A 7,790-nucleotide genomic window follows, 5' to 3' on the forward strand; every position below is an offset into this window, starting at 1 on the left:
CACATCTACTCCAAGAGGCCTTCCCTGACTAAGCCTTCATTTCCTCTTCTCCCACTCCATTCCGCATCGCCCTTACACTTGGATTTGTTTCCTTTACTCACCATCTCCCTCAAACCCAGAGCATGAATGTACCTATCCATTATTTATTTATTTATATTAGTGAAGCAGTGTGGCTCAGTGGAAAGAGCACGGGCTTTGGAGTCAGAGGTCATGGGTTCGAATTCCGGCTCCACCACGTGTCTGCTGTGTGACCTTGGGCAAGTCACTTAACTTCTCTGAGCCTCAGTTACCTCACCTGTAAAATGGGGATTAGGACTATGAGCCCCACATGGGATCACCTTGTATCCCTCCCAGTGCTTAGAACAGTGCACATACTAAGCACTTAACAAATGCCATTATTATTATTATTATTATGTCTATCTCCACCTCTACACTGTAAGATCACTGTGGGCAGGGAAAGCGTCTACCAACTCTGTTGCATTGTTTTATTGTACTCTTCCAGGTGCTTAGTAGAGTTTTGTGCATACTTTAGGCACTCAATAAATACAGCTGATTGGTAAGGATTCACAGAGAAGCAAATTCCTCTTGGTAGAGAATATGTCTGCTTTTACTCCCACTCTTTTGCAGTTTCAAACTTCAAAAAGTGCTGAAACTCTGCCAAGATTGTAAGGGTAGAAAAAATACCTCTTTTCCCTTTCATTCTAAACTCCAGCATTTGCCTCCAGACTAACCCCACATCCTCACCTCCCACAATTTAAGATGCTAATTTTACAGAGTTTTTGCTATAATTATACTATGGAAAGAATATGGGGCTTGTAGTCCGGAGACCTGGAAAGCAACTAATAATAATTATGGTATTTGTTAAGTGCTTACTATATGCCAGGCACTGTTCTAAGCACTGAGATAGATACAAGGAAATAAGGTTGTCCCACATGGGGCTCACAGTCTTAATCCCTATTTTACAGATGAGGTAAGAGGCACAGAGAAGTTAAGTGGCTTGCCCAAAGTCACACAGCTGACAAGTGGTGGAACTAGGATTAGCACCCATGACCTCTGACCGCTGCTGCTGTGTCTGCTGCTGTGACAAGCAACATGCAGAGAGTACTGAGTGTCCTCACCGTTCTCAGTTCAGTTTGGGGGAACCCAATAGTAATAATAATAATGACAGCATTTAGTAAGTGCTTACTATGGGCAAAGCACTGTTCTAATCACCGGGGAGGTTACAAGGTGATCAGATTGTCCCACGGGGACTCACAGTCTTAATCCCCATTTTACAGATGAGGTAACTGAGGCCCAGAGAAGTTAGGTGACTTGCCCAAAGTCACACAGCTGACTATTGGTGGACCCGGGATTTGAACCCATGACCAATGACTCCAAAGCCCGTGCTCTTTCCACTGAACCACGCTGCTTCTCTAATACATATTCATTCATTCAATCATATTTATTGAGTGCTTACTGTGTGCAGAGCACTATACTAAGTGCTGGAAAGTTAAATTCAGCAATAAAGAGAGACAATTGCTGCCCACAGCATTCATTCAATCATATTTATTGAGTGCTTACTGTGCGCAGAGCACTGTACTCAGCATTTGGGAAGTACAAATCGGCAACATACAACAGTCTACAAGGGGGGAGACAGACATCAAATCAAGTAAACAGGCATCAATATAAATAAATAGAATTATAGATATATACATATCTATAAGTGCTGTGGGGCGGGGCGAGGGTAAAGGGAACAAGTCAAGGTGATGCAGAAGGGACAGGGAGTTGAGGAAAAGGGGGGCTTAGTCTGGGAAGGCCTCTTGGAGGAGGTGAGCCTTCAGTAGAGCTTTGAAGTGGGGAAGTGTGATTGTTTGGCAGATTTGAGGAGGGAGGGCATTCCAATCCAGAGGTAGGATGTGGGCCGGGGTTCAACAGCGGGACAGGCGAGATCGAGGCGCAGTGAGAAGGTTAGCACCAGAGGAGCGGAGTGTGCAGGCTGGGATGTAGAAGGAGAGAAGGGAGTTAAGGTAAATAGGGGCAAGGTGATGGAGAGCTTTGAAAACACTAGTAAGGAATTTTTGTTTGATTCAGAGGTTTATTAAACTCATATTTTCTTTGACTCCTCCCTCTCTTTCAATCTTCATATTCAGCTTTTCAGCAAACAATTTGGATTGTTCACCCACTGCATTTCCAGGATCTGACCTTTGCAAACCCCTCAAAATAGTTACAACACTGGGTCATCTTCATTATTCTATCAGTCTCTTTTCTAATCTCCCTGCCTCCATTCTGTACCCTCTCCAGTTAATGCTTCACACTGCTTCTTGGATCGTTTTCCTGGAATATCATTCTGCAAATCTCATTCCACTCCTCCAAAATCTTCATTGGTTGCCCTTTCTTCCCTACATCAAGTAAAGCTTCCTGATCATTGGCTATAAGGCAGTGACTCAAACTCTCTTCTACTCATCCACTCTCTTCTCCCACTACATGCCAGCTCAAACTCTTTAGTCTTTTTAAACAAACCTACTGACTGCTTCATCATCATCATCATGTCTCATTATCAAACCCTCAATCACAAACTCCCTCTGCCTGGAAGTCCCTCCACTTTTATTTCTCACAGAATCCAGCTCTCCTATATTTTGAGTCTTTCAGGGAAGCAGTGTGGCTCAGTGGAAAGAGCCCGGGCTTTGGAGTCAGAGGTCATGGGTTCGAATTCCGCCTCCGCTACTTGTCAGCTGTGTGACTCTGGACAAGTCACTTAAATTCTCTGCGCCTCAGTTCCCTCATTTGCAAAATGGGGATTAAGACTGTGAGTCCCCCGTAGGACAACCTCATCACCTTGCAAGCACCCCAGTGCTTAGAACAGTGCTTTGCACATAGTAAGCGCTTAATAAATGCTATCATTATTATTAGTAAGGAAATTTTGTTTGTTTCAGAGGTTTATTAAACTCATATTTTCCTTGGCTCCACCCTCTCTTTCAATCTTCATATTCAGCTTTTCAGCAAACAATTTTGATTGTTCACCCATTGCATTTCCAGGATCTGACCTTTGCAAACCCCTCAAAATAGTTACAACACTGGGCCATCTTCATTATTCTATCAGTCTTTTCTAATCTCCCTGCCTCCATTCTGTACCCTCACCAGTTGATGCTTCACACTGCTACTTGGATCATTTTCCTGGAATATCATTCTGAAAATCTCATTCCACTCCTCCAAAATCTTCATTGGTTGCCCTTTCTTCCCTACATCAAGTAAAGCTTCCTGATCATTGGCTATAAGACAGTGACTCAAACTCTCTTCTACTCATCCACTCTCTTCTCCCACTACATGCCAGCTCAAACTCTTTAGTCTTTTTAAACAAACCTACTGACTGTGCTTCATCATCATCATCATCATGTCTCTTGTTATCAAACCCTCAATCACAAACTCCCTCTGCCTGGAAGTCCCTCCACTTTTATTTCTCACAGAATCCAGCTCTCCTATATTTTGAGTCTTTCTGAGGTCACTTCCCTGATTAATCTCTAATCTCTATATCTACGTATCAGTCCACCTGCATCGCTTAAGCAGTCAAGAAGTGCTCCCAAATCCCCTGGCACTTATGTACATATCTTACATACTCTATACTCTTTCCATTTGTAATTTATTTGTCCATGATCCTTGATAGATTGCAACTGTAATAATGATAATTAAGGTACTGGTTCAGTGCTTACTATGTTCTAAGTGCTGGGGTGAATACCTCAGGTTGGATGCCATCCCTCTCCCACATGGTGCTCACAGTCTAAGTTAAAGGCATTGGGGGCAGGGCTCATCTATACTTGTTCTTTTGAACTCTTTCAAGCTTATTCTACCCCTGAATCCAATAGGTTCTCAATAAATGCTGATTGATTAATTGATCTGTACTGGGACATTAGTGTAGCAGTCTTCGCAGCCACATCTGCATATGTGGATAATAATACCTTGATTTTGTTGCGAAGCTCTTTCACGTTCACTTTATCATTTGTGTTTTCACCCACAACTCTGGCAGGTAAGGAAAGGTAACATTTTAATCCCCATTTTTACATTTGGGAAAAATGAAATACAAAGACAACCCCTCTAGGCTGTGAGCCCATTGTCGGGTAGGGACTTCATATGTTGCTGACTTGTACTTCCCAAGCGCTTAGTACAGTGCTCTGCACACAGTAAGCACTCAATAAATACAGTTGAATGAATGAATGAATGAATGAATGGTGGATAGCAGAGCTGTGGGCTAGGACTCCAGGTCCTTCAGGGCTCTTTTTCCTGAACTACACTGACTCCCCAGCTCACAATCAGTGGAGACATTTTCAGTCCCTTATTACAGTGCCCTGCACAAACTAAGTGTTCAATAAATATCACTGATTGACTGAAGTCCAAAGGGCAGTTAAAATGTAATAAGGCATAATGATTATGAACTTGAAATGGCTTTTCTTCTTTATAAGAGAAAATTGAATCGATTTAAAGCTATTTTCCAGTACAATTATTGATGGAACACAAAACTATTTACACTTCATGTGAAACTTTACAGGACAGCCAGATTGCAATTAGATTCCAACCCAGGGGTCTCCTTTCCCTCATTGATGCATGTATATAATGCTCATTAAAGCTAATGAGATCAGAGCAAGTGTAATGATTAGAGAATAGAGAGTGTTTGGGGAATGACTTTAGTCACACTGAGATAGTGTTGGAAAGTCTTTTTGAGAGCCTGTTACTGAAACCCATGTAGTGAGATAGTGTCAGGAAGACCTGTATCTGTTTCTGACATCTAGAATAACATCACTAGATGATTAGCTGTAGAATGTAAATTCCTTGTGATTAGGGATCATGCCTACCAACTTTATAATGCTAATAATGCTATTTGTTATGTGCTTACTATGTGTCAAGCACTGTTCTAAGAGTTGGGGTAGATACAAGGTAATCAGGTTCTCCCACCTGGGGTTCACAGTCTTAATCCCCTTTTTATAGATGAGGTAATTGAGGCACAGAGAAGTTAAGTGGCTTGCCCAAGGTCATACAGCAGACAAGTGGCAGAGCTGGGATTAGAACCCACATCCTCTGACTCACAAGTCCGGGCTCTTGCCGCTAAGCCATGCTGCTTCTCTAGATTTATCATATTGTGCTCTCCCAAGTCCTTAGTACTGTGCTCTGCCCACATTAAGCTTGCAATAGAAACCATTCATTGACCACGGATAACCCATTCACAGCATATGGGAAGGAGAGGAACACATCATCCATCCCACGTCCCCCACAACCATGGCTTTATTTGGAGAATTATCTATGAGTGATTGCTGAGCCAAACAAAATCCAAAAAATATTTAATTCTGTAAGGTAGGATTACGGTGTTTTAGGCCTTTCAAGCAGGAAATGAAATGCACAATTCTAACTAATAATATCAATGTTTAGAACATTAGAGAAGAAGTCTAATTCATCAAAATTGTAATTTCATTTTAGATTGGTTATGGGATAGAATGCAATCTGGAAAGATACATTTAAGTCTTTATTACTATCATTCAAGGACTTTTAATTAGAACTGCAGAAGGCTACAAATTAGACTTGGTTGAGACAATGGGAGTTAATTCAAATATTTCACTAAATTACAGTACAGTATGAGCAACATGCCTACATACTCAATTTTTGTTTCGTTTTGACACTTTTCTATGTTTTATGCATTTTAAAGCTCAAAAGATACTAATCTTTTTCAAGGAAGAAAGTCCCTAGGAGAGACAACTTCAGCGTTTGGACTCTCATAAACCACTCTCTCTAAACACTTTCTGGAACACTGCCTCTACATAGAGAAAATTTACGCAACTTCTCATTTCTCTCCTTCACAACAACCATGGTAAGAAGCAGGTGTATATGACTTAGTGGAAATAGAAATACAGTAGATTATAAGAGCCGTATATTCTTGGATCAATTAAACCTTCAGTATTATTTCATCTTCTACTGTGTCCAGAGGACTGAATTAGGTGCTTTGGAAAATACAATGGAGTTTGAACTCAAATCCTGCCATCAAGAAGGTTGAAGTCAAGCAGAGTAGAAAGACACAAAATAAATTACAGGTAGGAGGAAAAAGAGAATGGAAAACTGCCTACGTACATGGATGGGTAATTGCTCAAACAGATGAATACATAAACCAAACAGAAATGTGACAGAGCGTACTTGGGCAGACAGGCAGAGACAAACAGGCAGCAGCAATAGTGGCAGAAAAAGAGAGGTGCATAGAGACCTCTTTTTCCTTTAGCCATCTTTTCCTCTGAATCCCCCATCAATCAATTAGCCAGTGGTATTTATTGATCACTTGTGCAGAGCAAGTATTAGGCATTTGGGAGAGTACAATATCATAGAGTTGGTAGAAATGATCTCTGCCCTCAGTGTGTTTGCAATCAAATAGGGCTTGTGCCTCCATAGTCCAACTTGTCCCCACAGCTGCCCCTCTTGTCCCCTCTCTAGCACAAAAGATACTGGTTCAAATGTTCACTACCCAGTCCACCTGCCTTCTTTCTCAAGGCTGAAAAGCTGGGGAGTCAGAATAAGATAGAAGGATATAGCTGATAGCAAAGGAGGAAAGTGTGTGTGTGTGGGGGGGGGGGAGTCCTCTTCTTCCATGCTCCCCCCTTCAGAGAGGCTCCAGAAAACTTCCAGGAATGGGTATTTCTGGGCTAGCATGGATAGGGAGGCAGAATTTCTTCCCAGTCAAGTTTATAAAATGACTGTGGGAAATCAGTTTGGGATATGATGACCATATTTTCCCATAGTTCAAAAAAAGGTACAACACTGCAAAATAGCCCTGGGGTGCACCAATCTAAGCAAGATGCACACATAGATAAGGAGGCAAAATCCAGAGGTCTCTAGATCATAGAATCTGCTTGCTCAGACTCCTCCCAGAGGAAAAGCTGTTGGCCTGGGAAGTCAATCATACACCTAATGACATCAGCTGGAGGGAAAGATTTGTGCAAGGGGAAGGGGCTAGGAAAATGGGGTCTATCCCCACAGCTATGAGGAAAAATCAGCCCAAGATAGTTATCTATAAGGCATTAATGTTAGGTGCTGTCAGAAAGGCTGAGGCTGAGCATGGTGAACTGTCAGGAAAGCACAAGGACTGCAGGACCCTCTGAAGGGATGGTAGGGAAGTATCAATCTATTCTATTTATTTTATTTTGTTAGTATGTTTGGTTTTGTTCTCTGTCTCCCCCTTCTAGACTGTGAGCTCACTGTTGGGTAGGGACTGTCTCTATATGTTGCCAACTTGTACTTCCCAAGCACTTAGTACAGTGTTCTGCACACAGTAAGCGCTAAATAAATATGATTGATTGATTGATTGCAATGCTTGGGAGAGTACAACAGAATTGGAAGAGACATACTCTGCCCCTAATGAGCTTATTCAAGGGAGAAGTCACTCCTGTAAGGATATTAAGAGTAAATACCAGATGAGGTAAGATATTTCTGGACCTGGTTTAAGATTGTGTTAACTCTCTTGAGAGTCTGGAGCTTCAGATTTTGTGGGCTTCTCTTTGCAAGTCTTTCTGAATTGAAACAAAGTGATCACAACTGTTTGAGCCAACTAATTTTGTGTTAATTTCAATTAGCAGAAAGGTGTTCTGTTGTTACATTGCAATCTTATAACACGTAGTGTGTATATTAATCCATAATTACCTACATGGACATATGTATTTTATATAATTATGGATTATTTCTATAATAATCCTTGGACTACAGCCCTTGCCTTAAAGCTGCTGCATTAACCTAGCCCAGGTTTTATGTTTAAAATGAAAAAGTAGTCCCTATATGATACATTTGCC

Source organism: Tachyglossus aculeatus, chromosome 14 (genome assembly GCF_015852505.1).
Source record: "Tachyglossus aculeatus isolate mTacAcu1 chromosome 14, mTacAcu1.pri, whole genome shotgun sequence".
Taxonomy (NCBI): domain Eukaryota; kingdom Metazoa; phylum Chordata; class Mammalia; order Monotremata; family Tachyglossidae; genus Tachyglossus; species Tachyglossus aculeatus.